Source organism: Zonotrichia albicollis, chromosome 4 (assembly GCF_047830755.1).
Source record: "Zonotrichia albicollis isolate bZonAlb1 chromosome 4, bZonAlb1.hap1, whole genome shotgun sequence".
In the NCBI taxonomy this organism is placed as follows: Eukaryota; Metazoa; Chordata; class Aves; order Passeriformes; family Passerellidae; genus Zonotrichia; species Zonotrichia albicollis.
Genome location: NC_133822.1, coordinates 41,680,180 through 41,691,893, shown reverse-complemented (window position 1 = coordinate 41,691,893; position 11,714 = coordinate 41,680,180).

The following is an 11,714-nucleotide window of genomic DNA, read 5'->3' as shown; positions in this document are numbered from 1 at the left end:
AGAAGAAATATTTTCTTTTCCCCTGCTTCTGTTCATGGCCTTTACTTCATCAACCCTGAGATTAGCTCAGTTGTTTGGGGCATGGTGATAAAAATGTTAAGGTTGTTGATTTGATCCCTCTATGGACCATTTACTTAAAAGCTGGACTCAATTATCTTTTTGGGACCCTTCCAACTCAGAATATTCTGTGATAAACTGCCATTTTCTGACCTGTGAGGTTTTGTGAGGTTTTTCCTGTTTTTTTTTTTTTTTTTTTTTTTTAATTTTTTTTTTTTTTTTTTTTTTTTTTTTTTATCCTCACCCTGCCTTGCTGAGGGAAGGGAATGATAGAGTGACTTGGTGGGCACATGTTATCCAGCTGGGATCAACCCACCACAACCAAACAGGCACAAATCTTGCCCAGCTTGCAAGTCACAGACTGAGCCCTCCTTGTAGGCTGGTGCCCATGCATGTTTTGGATGCTAACTGTACAGATCTGACTGTGATAAGGAATTTTCTTCTTCCAGCTTTTGGAAAGGAGCATGAAAACCAAATCCTAACCATCTACAGAGGCAGTTGAACCATGCTGCTACTATCATTCTTTTCTCTACAGCACTTCAATGCACAGCAGGTACTTGAAACCCATAGTTTCAAGTACCCCATAAACCCTGTACGAACTTCTTGACCTGGATTTTATAGTTTCAGTAAACAGAACCACATTAAGGAGGGAAGAGTCCAAGGTTTTATGTAAAGTTTTGCTAGATATGCCTTATCTGTGATAGGAAAGTTCTGTGACTTTCCCATCTTTCAGGTCTCAATCTCAATTTCAGCATTTCTTTAGGTCTTCTGATCTATTTCTTATTTGGTTTAATGTTTTCTTCAAGCTACTACCTATTTTCTTGCATTTTTATTTCCAGCTGGGGAATTCATCAGGCATGGCAATAGACCATTACAATAGACAGAGAAGACTGTTTAGTTGTAGCTACACCTGTGCTTTTTTTTCTTTTTCTTTTCATTCGTAGACATTGAAGAAGGATGTTGAAATTTAATCAGTCTAAAAGCAGCCCTTCCTCCTTCCCCTTCTCCTTTCTCCTTTCTCCTTTCTCCTCCTCCTGTTTTTTTTCCTTTTGTTACACCTTTCCTCCCTTCCTCTCTTTTTTTTTTTCCTTCTCTTCTTCCTTATCTGTAGAACCACTAAGGAATTCAGTAAGATTTCTGAACTGATTGTAACTATATAACTAGATGTTAATAGAATTGTTCTTCTGTGTAAGGGCAAATAAAAGAGACATTGAGTGAGAAAATTTCCATGGAAACAATATTTCAGTAGCAATGAAAAATATTTCTCACCACAACATGCTAAAAATAACTTCACAAATAACTTCATAAAATTGGACTTTTTTATTGATCGTATGGCAGGAAAAACCAACGTACTTTTCAGCTGGAGGATAATATGCTGCATTCTGCATTCTGCATCACTAATTCTTTAATAGGATAACTTTGTATTTCTCAACCTGCTTTTTAAAGTCTATTCTGATGTTAGTTATTTCTATTCATCTAGACAGAGGGATTACAAAGTAAAGCTGGCTACAACGTGTTCTTGGTTGCTTGCCACTTCCCAAATTCTGCATTGTGGCTCTTTCATAGCAATCTTAAGGTCAATTTTCCTGGGAAAGAGCAAGCAGCTTGTATCTGCACATTCTTCACTGTTGCAAGGAAGTTATGTCTTCTTTTACCCTACTTACAATTTTTATGGAAAGGTTGATTGACAGTTCCTCTACAAGGTACAATAGAGTAGTTAAATTGGATAAGCAGTCCTTTGTGAGAACTCTCATTGTACCATATATTTTGCTTCTTCTATCATTGGGCTTATGAAATTCCCTTTGGGATCTCAGTTTTATGTTCGTATCTCCAACAGTCATGTACACCCTTGTTTTTTGTTTTTTTTTCTTCTGCATTTAATTTTCAAGTACAAATATAAAAGCATATATCTGTGATGATTTTTGTCACTAATATTGCAAGTTGTACACAACTGGATTGCAGTCTGCAACTCTGTTTTGTCTGTAAGGGTTGAATGGTTGTACTTGTTTTCCCCTGGTGCTTCATTATTTCAGTGAAGTAAAATTTCAGTGGAATTATCTGTATAGGTGGTTTGTGCAGCTAACTGAAACATTGTAGTCATAGAGGAAGGAGTTAGTTTCTATGGAGTAAAGTAGAACTGTAAAGATAATTTGGTCAACAGATTTGTGCAGCAGGGCTTTGCGATCATCTGATGGGTCCTGTCTGACAAAGACTGAAAGGCTTAGAACAGAAGGAGCTAAAGTAAATACAAACACCTTTTCTTTTTTTTGTCAGCCTATTTAAACAGAGATTTTCTGCTAGAGCAGTTTGAAGGAAGAGGAAGTGTTCCTGTCTTGTTGCTGACTGCTGGGTCTTCAGGGTTTTTGAATGTATGGGCTTAGAATGTATGGCCTGTGTGTAGGCCTGCTACTTATATAGCAACCTCTGGCTATGTTTGTTTTCTCCTTTGAGCAGGCAAAATTATGAGCTTGTGAGGGTCATGCAGAAGGGCAATTGCCCATAATTATTTTCTGTTTGCTTGTTGGTTTTTCTGAGAAGTGTGTGTTTAAGGTTATAGTGGTAGTTGGAACTGGGTCTCTTACATAGAGATATCTGGGGTTTGGCTCTTGGAGGAAATGTTATAGCTAGTTTATGTTCTCAGCTGGGGAAGACTGGATTCCCTCCAGATGGTGGAAGTCTCAAAATGGGAGTCCCTAACTCCATCTCCTCAGTTACATGAGAGTGTCTACAACTGGGCACTTTATTGGGCGCTATAGTGGAGAACAATACAGTCATGCTCCTGTCTTATTTTCTCTGCCAAAGACCTGCTCTTCTGTGGCTATTTGTGAGCCACCCCTAAGAAGAAGCATGTTACTAGCTTAAGTGCCTTAAGAAATCACCTGCAGAAAATTAGGGAACCTTTTACAATTCAAATATGTAAATACTTAAGCACAAACAAAGCCTTTGGGAAGTTAGGGTTAATAGACCAAGACTACATAGTCTTCTCCAGTCATATGATGGTAAAGCAAATTTAATGTTCTTTTGAACATGAAATGATGGAAAAAAATAGTTTGAGATGTAAGATGGGACACACAATAATAAAATAATGATTACTTTGTCAGTCATATTGATAAAAAATTATTCTAAAGATCAATGTATTTTTCTTCAACATTTTATCCATCTATGTAGTAACACTTGCTTTTGGATCAGTACAACTGAAAGTTGAATATCTGTGACATATTGATGTACTGGTAGGAAAGAAAAGACCTAGAATTTGTATCCTGAAGAAGAAATTGAGACAGAACTCTGAAATGAAAGTTTGACTGAATTAACAGATTGAAGGTTTAGTACATACTCTTATTTACAACTTTCAGATGGAATGAAGTGAACACAAGAGCTGAGATCATTGAAAAGGACCAATAGTGAGGTGAAAAGAAAATTAAACCAGTTTTAAATGGAAATTTTAGGTTAGGTAAGGACAGCCCAAAACCTTGTTAGCCATACTGCGCAGGGTTTCGTGGCTGAGAAAATAGATAGGGTCAGGACTCACCCATCTTGTCAGTCTGAAATGCCTTTAGTCTACTAATGGCCTTTTCTGTAAAAGTCAATTATTTTAAAAAATAGTCTTAATATGCAGGTTGGTTTTATGTAAATATGTTCTAATTAGGTATATATGCATTGATTAAATGGCTTTAATTTCTTTGTGCTTTGAAGTTTTGTGGCAATCTCATTGGTGATCATGCTTAAAAAGTCTTGCTTTGAGTAGACCATCTTCTCTGCACAGTGGATAAAAAATACCATGATCTTCAGCATCTGCAGTCAGGACTCCTTTTAAACGGATTTTGGAGTGTCAGATTGAACATACCCTCCTGCTTGTGATCCAAAGCAGTCACCCATGTGAAAGGTTTTTCAGCTTCTATTTGTTTGTGCTCTTGGCTCCACTGGCAGTGTAGGTTTTGCACAGTTGATTTAAGCTGACTGTCAATAAGCACTGGTAGCAGCTTAAGCAGAATGTGTAGATCATAACTTGAAACCTTCAATTTAAGAAACTGTTACATGACAGTTACCTTATATGAAATATTAAATAGTATGTAGGATGACAGACTTGAAATGGGCTTGTAGTAATGAGCATCTTATGCAATAATTATCTTAACTAGATCCCTTTCTTTGTGTTACCTGAGCCTAGATCCAGAAAAGCATATATTTATGTGTGTCTTCACTGATTGTTCACTTGACCCCACTGGTGACTACCAGCCAAGATCTAGTAGCCATTTACATTGCATGTACCTAAGGTTTACTCCAGCAGAGTCTAGCTTCATTCTGTAAGATGTGAATGTCCTCCAAGGGGTTAACCTTGCTCCTGTGAAGTTTGGAAAGTGGATCAATGCTGAAGTGCTATTTATGGACTGCAAATGTAGGTGCTTAATTCCAAAACATGGAAATTTGAACTGGCCATTGCCTGTCACCTGTATTGCCTTTTCTAACTAGCAGAGTTCCACAAGTGAGCATAGGTCTGACCTGAGTGTGCTCAGAGATACTGACAAACTCACAGACTGAAAGGGTCACTAGAATACATAAATTAGAAATTGACTCCCAAATCATCTAACCCACTGCATATATTCAGAGGCTGTGACTGAAGAAAACCTGCCCTAAACCCCAGCTGTGATGATGAGTCTCCTTTAACTGCTAACCTGATGGTTAAACCTCTCACCTGTTAGATAGGGCGCACGACTCTGGTTTCCTTTTTTAGGAGATTTCAACTCTCTACTTCCTGGTGAAATATCAACCCCTGAGGTATTTGCTATTCAGTTCTTGTAGCCTCTTCTGATGAAAAATAAGGAAAAGAAGTCATTCTGTGGAAACACAGTGTTCATCTAAGTGAGGCCATATCCAGGGTGGACACCCAGCAGCACTGGTGGGTGCCTGAACATGTGCTGAGGCTCTCCTCCCAGGCTGATAAGGAGGGCTCTTTCTACTTGGGCTGCTTCATTTTTTCAATTAATCAATTCTCTCACAAAGGATATGAAACTTTCTTTGTCCTATGTTTCCCAGAAGTGGCTTTCTTCTGTTCTTGCAATGGCAAGAGGGTTTTAAATATTTTTAAAGTAATATAGAATGTTGCTATTATTTGGGATAGGTTGGTTGTTTTCCTTGTGTTTGTATAAATAAGTGATCAGTGTTTCATTCAAAGCCAAAATAAACGTGAGAAGACAGTCCAATCTAAATGAAAGGATTGCAGGCACTATTAACTCTCCTCCAATGTGACAGCAGGTGTTGCTTGAGGAAGCGGGTCAAGCACTGCCAGAGATGTAGCTCTGCTCAGCACAAGGAAATGCTGCAAACTGGTCCCAGTGCTGCTAACAATTGTTTTGGTCCTCAGGTGCTGGCAGCATTTAGAGCCTTGGGATAAACAAACCTGCCAGCACTTTCAACACTGTTATCTACTTAGAGCAGACCTAATCAACGCTGCTTAAAATGCTAAAGGTCTTCTGTGCTCTGTACTATAGCTCCCAGCTTTACTGAGGAGACAAATCAGTCAAGACTTTAGGTTTTGACATGGTTTAGAGCCTTTGCAGCTTACAGAGTGTAGTAATACATTTAACTACTCCTTAAGAGCTGGGATGATGGTGAGAACCACAGGAGGCTTGGAAGGGATGCAAGGGGTGTCATGTGGTGGGCCCTGAAGAAAACCTGATCATAATCTTTATCCAGGCAGGAGGCTACTATTTGAGAATTGCCATCAGTCATCATCAATGATGTAACACACATCTTCTGTTATAGCGTAATAAAAATGATTATATGTATTTTTTCAATTGAAAATCAGTAAATGAGCTGTTCCTCCTAACTTTAAGGTAGATAATGAACCAGACTGTATACATGTAGTCTTGTGGATTTTGGTTTTATCAGAACACACTTGCAGACTTTTAAATTATAAATAACTCTATTAAAATCTTTGTATTCCCTGTGTCAAAGTCATAACTTCTGTGACATAAATTATATTTTGATCTGTAAATCCTCATACATGGTGCTTTACACTGTAAACCACAGGGTTTTTTTTCAATATGCATTGTACTGCAAAGTAGAAAAAATATTTTTAAGAATCAGAGATAAATAAAAATATGTTATAAAGTGCAACTGGAAAACTGCATGGGGCCTTCTACTGGGCCTTACATGACATAAAAATATATTTTAACCCAGGATAATAAGGGCACAAAGCTTGGTGAAGGCCCGTGGCTATTTTGTTAATACCTTAGCTGTCTGATTTGCTGTTTGCTTTGGTTTTTATGCTACTTTTACTGATTATTTATTATCTTTTAATATTAATATATTAATAAATTTTATTTTAAGCTTTTGTTTTCTTTATGTTATTTGTATATCTTTCAAACTATATTTTGTCATAATATTATCAGAATGTAAACTTTAAAGTCTCGACTGGAATTTTTTCTAGCTTGTTAAGAGAGATTCATGGGGAAATTCTCATTTCACTTCAACTGGCATTTCTCTTTCAAGTTTGGGATAACATTGCTAAAAATGGAGATTTAGTCTACACAGAAATTATTTGTCACTGACCTTTTGTATTACTGCTCCGCCGAGTTCAGAGTACTGCAGAGTTGCCTTTTTTTCTTTTCAAGTTTAACTTGTTGCTAAGTTCTCACCACCATATTTGGTGCCATTGTTTCACTTATTCTTTGTACTTTTGTTTTCTGACTAGATTTAGTGCAATGATTGAAAACAGAAAAGTTCTAAGCATGCTTTGTGGGGTACTAAAGCAGTATTTAATTTCTGGCAACATAGTGTAGGTATTATCTCAGCTGTGTTTCAAAAATACTTAATATGGGTAGGAGGAAGGAAGATGAGAAAGATGCAATCTTGCTCTCCCTTACATGGTTGTAGAAGACAGATGAGGGTATGGAAGGAGCAAATAATATCTCTTTTATAGACCATGCAAAGATTTTTGTGAGAACATCAGGTAGCTGCTGTCGATTTGCTCATCCTGAAATAGATGTTGGAAAACAATGGAAAAGTGTGAAAAAAGGTCACTAGCTGGTCTGATGAATTAATATTTTACCTGCAAAAACATGCACCAGTTGACTTCCCCTCCTTCTTTACTGGCACAGCAACTTATCTCAGGAAGATGCTGTGAGTAGCAGAATGTTTCCACAAAAAGCCTTGAGCATCCAGAAGGTTAAGAAATTGGTTTGTTCTCCCATGCTTTGCAAAAAATAAAAAATAAAAAAAAAGCCCTAAGCATGATTCTAAACCTGCAGGTCTTCCAAAGGTAAGCTTTAGACAGTACAGATGATGGAAGAAGTTCAGGAAGAGGAAGGCATGAACAAAAACTGGGTAAGGCAGTGAGGCTGCAGTGAGGTTTGAGTTTTAGATATGGCTTGAAAGCAAAGAAAGGTGTTTGGCTGAGTGATAAAGAAAGTAAAATTTGAAAGAGGCAGAAAGAGAAAAGAAATGAAGAAACCAAAGCTGAGTGTAGGGACACAAAGGGTCACTTGAAGTTTTACAGTTCTTCAATTCAATAATACACTTATTATTTATTACACTTATTGGGTTTTTACCCTTTCAGAATGTCCATCTCTTCAGTTATCTGGCTTTTCAGTGTCTTTCTCCAGAATTACTTCATTTTGAAATTAGTTATGTACTAAACATTAGTTTCAATATATTTGTGTTTAAAGCCACTAGGCAGTACCAATTCTAATTCCTCTTTTCTCTATCCTGATAGTGGAAGAGAAGGTAAAAGCAATTTTTTTTCTGTTTGTTCATGAAGCCAAAATGAACAAGGTTGAGATCTGAGACTTGTGACTCAGAATCTGAATATCAACTACTTTTTAGCTGGGAGAAAAAGAAATACATTGATCTGAGACTTGGCTTGGCAGGTTTTACATTTTCATAAATATTGATATTCAAACATCATCTTTGTTTACACTGCATGCTGCTTCCTCTAGGTATTAAACAAGTTGGAATTTTGCAGATAGTGTTGAAGTCAGAAGTTCATAGCAACTTATTTATATGTGATAGGAGTTCGTCAGTGGCTTTTGAACAATATGGAGATATTCTGGTATTGTTAATGACGTTTCAAAGCGGCGGGGTTCTTGATATCAGATTTCTGACTTCAGTCACATTAGAGATTCTTCCACTTAAATCATAGCCCAATAAATAATCTGCATAAATGTCATGCCATGAGTGATCAATGCACTAGGGTGCAATCACTAAGGACATCAACATTTGAAATGGATTTAATCTGCAGTCTTGTTCTAGTTCTCTGTATTGTGTTTGCTTTCCAGTGAAACATATTCTGGTGGTTTAAATGAAAGAAAAAGTTGTTTGTATCGATAGTTCTTAGGTTTAATTTTCCTGTTTTCAATAACTTAATACATTTGCCTTTGTATTCGCATCAGGGCCTAGGGAAAGGCAGAAGGAAGGCTAAGAGGAAACAATTTCAAGGTGTTTAGAGGTACCACTTTTAGCTATTGTGAAGACAAGCAAGGTCCTGCTTGTGTGTTTAGGTTCCCAAATCAGGGTCAGATCCTGCTTGAGGCTGTTACAGCAACTGAGTTGGCTCCTGTTGGCTTTTGCTTCCCTGTGGATAGATATGCAGGAACTGCACAACCGAAGTCACTTGTAGCATGACTGCAAGCAGATCTCACTTGGGGTGCAATGGAAAGGGGAAGAGCTACCTCAATTTTACTTCTCCATTTTTCTTCTAATAAAATCACAAGAGAGACAATTAAATCAGCACTTTTTTACTTCTCAGTGATATCAGTACCCTGTGAGTTCATGGGAACATAAATTTCAGGATACCTCCACGCTCAGCGATTCGAGAGGCAGTGCACGTGTCATGGTGATAAAGTTTGCATGTTGCAAAGTGTCATGCATGGCAGTGCACGTGTCATGGTGATAAAGTTTGCATGTTGCAGAACCATATAAATGTACACTGCCAAACAAAGAAGTTTGGCAGTGTACATTTATGTGGTTCTGACTGCCACAGAGATGAGAGCATGGAGCTCATGAATACCTACTTCAAAGGTATATGACACTAAAAGCAGGTTAGAATGCATAGGCATGTATAACTCCATTTAATATCTTCCCATAGCCACCCACTTGGAGCTCTTCTTGCTTGCACTTGTACCTACAATAATTATGGCTTACCCTATTGTCATCTGCAGCGCTAGGGACCCCTGTGTCATATCACATATAGCTACTTATAAACAGAGGATCCTGGCAGATGTTATCCACTTACTAAAAGGAAGCTGGTTGAATCTGCTGCAGTTTCAAGTTACTGAGTACCACCCAGATTATACAACTGAGAAACACCCAGATTATTCAACCACAGCCTCCTACACCCTCCTTTCAGAAGGCACTCCAATAGCTCCAGCCATCATCCACATTCTGCACTCTACTAGACTGGATCCACTACCTTTCCCTAAGAGGAAAAAACTCATCCAAGATACAGAGATATCTGTTAAGCAAGCTTGATGGACTATTAGAATAATTTATCAAAGGAGACAGTGGATTTTCTGTTCAGCTCTTACAGACTGCTTTTCTATTTCATAGACATGAAAGTAGTCCAATCAGAAGCTCTATCCAGAAATTAGTTGGATTAAAATTGATGACCTAGATTATCACTGTGAATATATTTGTTTTGTAAACAGAGTCCACGCAATAATCTGCTTATATCTAGCTGCAAAGAATAGGTCGGCATCAATGTAATTTAAATAAAATAAATCTAAACATAAATGCAAACTGCAAAAATCATCCCTGAGGTCAGTACACCTATTCTGGTGTGAACTGGCACAGGTTTGCAGTGAATCACAAGCAAGTCATAAATACTGTTCCAAAATGAAAGTAGTCATATGGAATATTGATATCAAAAGCAAGGAGTAAAGGTGAGTTACTATTACCAGCTCATTTTGTTTACCACAGCAATGACTGGCTGTGGAGGTTAAAAATTACTTGATAGGTTCTCATGAGTAAGTTTTTCCATTGTATCTTTTATGCCCACATGCAGCAATTGAAGATGCAATGAGTTGTAAAATGGTTTCTGAGGTTGCCTCCCCTGGCAGGCTCAGGGCAGGGGTAGGTGTGTACCTGCTGCTGCCTGGGGCTGAGCTCTGCAGGGAGGGATGCCTTGCTGTCCCAGGACTGCTCCTGCTCTGGGCTCCAGACTGGCCCTCAGGACCCATCACCAGCACCAAATCTGTTTACAGTGCTAACAGAGGCCTAGCATTTGAATGCCAATTGTGTGAGCCAGCAGATCTGAGAAAAGCAGGAGAAATAGGGCTGAGTGAAGCCTGGGTATTCTGTACTAGGAAAAATGGCAATAAATTAACTATCTTGCACAGGAGTCATACAAATCTGGGCATCTGAACAAAGCGGGAATGGGTTGCTGAGCCAGTCTTTCCACTGGACAAAATAACTGGTGTAGCTAATGCCCTGAAGACAATCACCATCCCTTCCACTTTGTGTCCATTTTTTTGGAGGTACTTGATATGTGTCTGAAAGGGGGAGAGGGAAGGGTAGGGTGAGAGCTGGGGCATCATTCTGAGCAGACAAATCTAGCTTGTCTGTCATCAATTCCATGTGCTTGGTTTATTTGCATGCTAGCCTTTCAGCTCTAGGTTCATTAATTAGTTGTTTGTTTGGGCTTTTTTCCCCCATTTTGTTTGACACTGCTGAGAGATATCTTGCATCTGTTTCTTAACTTGAATGTTTTGTGGGGAGAGAATCCTCTCTGACTGCATGTAATATGCAAACTCAGCAGTTCAGCTTTTCTTCTTCTCATGCTTTCCTGAAACATCAGACAGCAACATTCAGATCTGTACAATCACAGGGCAGAATCAGCCTGATAAGAGACACAATTCTAGTTTCTTTCCAGCTGGGTGACTAAGTTTTTGGTCACTTTTAACAGTAAGTTAAACTACATTTCTGTAGGTGTATGAGAATTTTGCCACCCTGACAGAAGTAGGTATGGAAATTAATGAACAAAGCCAGCTTGACCACTACTCTTCAACAATGCAAAACTGGTTGATTAACCTGAGTTTACACTGCTTCACATTGCCAAATAAAATAAAACTAGATTTGATAAAAAATTTGATAAAATACATAAGATAATAATTTAAAATTTATAACAGAACACATTTGATTGTCTGTATGTTTCCCTACTCTTAGGAATACATCCTAAGACATGTGATAGCAATGGGAATTTCAGTTACTGTGTACTTTACGGAAGAGATCACACGATTTTGTTTAGACTTGAGAGAAAAGAGTGGTGAGGAAGCAGTGCTAGATTCAAGAGATTAGGAAAAATATATTTATAGCAGTTATGTTTGACTGACATAAGCTGTGTAATTGCTCAATGCCCAAGGGGAATACTCCTCTCTTCTGGCATGATTTACCTATCATAATTTGCCTATCATATTTACCTATCATCATAATAGAGGCTATGAAGAAAGAAATGAGACTTGAGCTGACAAAGAATTGTGAGTTTGAGTGACCTCTGAATGTTCAATATGGCTTTGTCTACAAGAGTACACAGTAAGTCATATATAAATTAATATAATTTCTTGATTGCAATAAGTTCTGTGGTGTCTCCCTCAGACATAAAGTGCACAGTTTGTGGCCTCTGCAGGGTGGCATGGAGGAGAGGAGAGGCAGTTGGGTATAAAATT